Below are 779 nucleotides of genomic sequence, written 5' to 3' on the forward strand. Positions count from 1 at the left end.
TGACTGTTCAGAATTCGCTGAGTTTTTTCAGAAGTACCATCCTGAATTCTCTGTTACTTAAGTCACATATTTCTATGTCTGTAAGCTCATTTTCTGGAGATTTTTCTCTTTCTTTCTGAGATGGCTTTTCACCTTGGTTGTTCATGGTGTTTAATGGAGTATTTCTCCACCTGGGCATTAATGGAAGTGTATTCTGTTGTTTTTCCAGAGAGAAGATTTATTATATAAAGGTCTCTCTTTAGCCTGCTGCAAAAAACGAAGCTTTTTGTTTGTTTGTTTGTTTTCAAGTAGGTGGCATCTAAGCCGCTTGGATCCCTGCTTTATATAAAGCCTATTGTTTTTCATTTTCTTGTAAATTCTAATCACACTCACTACTCTCAGTTTCAGTCCCTGTCAGTGTTAGCAACAGTTTCGATAGCATTTGCTCAGATTCCCCTGGGGCTCTGTGGTGTTCGGTCTCAGAGAGTATGGGGGAGTGGCCCTCTGGTTTAGGGGTTGGGGCTGTGACTCAGCCTCGGTTTTACAACTGGAGCCAGTAAAAATCAACTGTTGTTTCTCTGCTGTCCCATCCTGCTTCTCTGCTTTCTGTTCTGATGACTGAGCCCTGCTGCTGACTGCATAGAAAAGTCTCAGCACTTCCAGGCCGGGCCGATCAGAGATGTTGCCACACCATCACCCCTCCCTCTCCTCCTGCAAGGAGCTCTGGAGACTGTGAGAGGTACCTTCTTTATTTGTCCCAGTCTACCACCTGACCCCCAGTGTTCTGACCTTTGGTAGCT

Source organism: Pteropus alecto, unplaced genomic scaffold (genome assembly GCF_000325575.1).
Source record: "Pteropus alecto unplaced genomic scaffold, ASM32557v1 scaffold139, whole genome shotgun sequence".
In the NCBI taxonomy this organism is placed as follows: domain Eukaryota; kingdom Metazoa; phylum Chordata; class Mammalia; order Chiroptera; family Pteropodidae; genus Pteropus; species Pteropus alecto.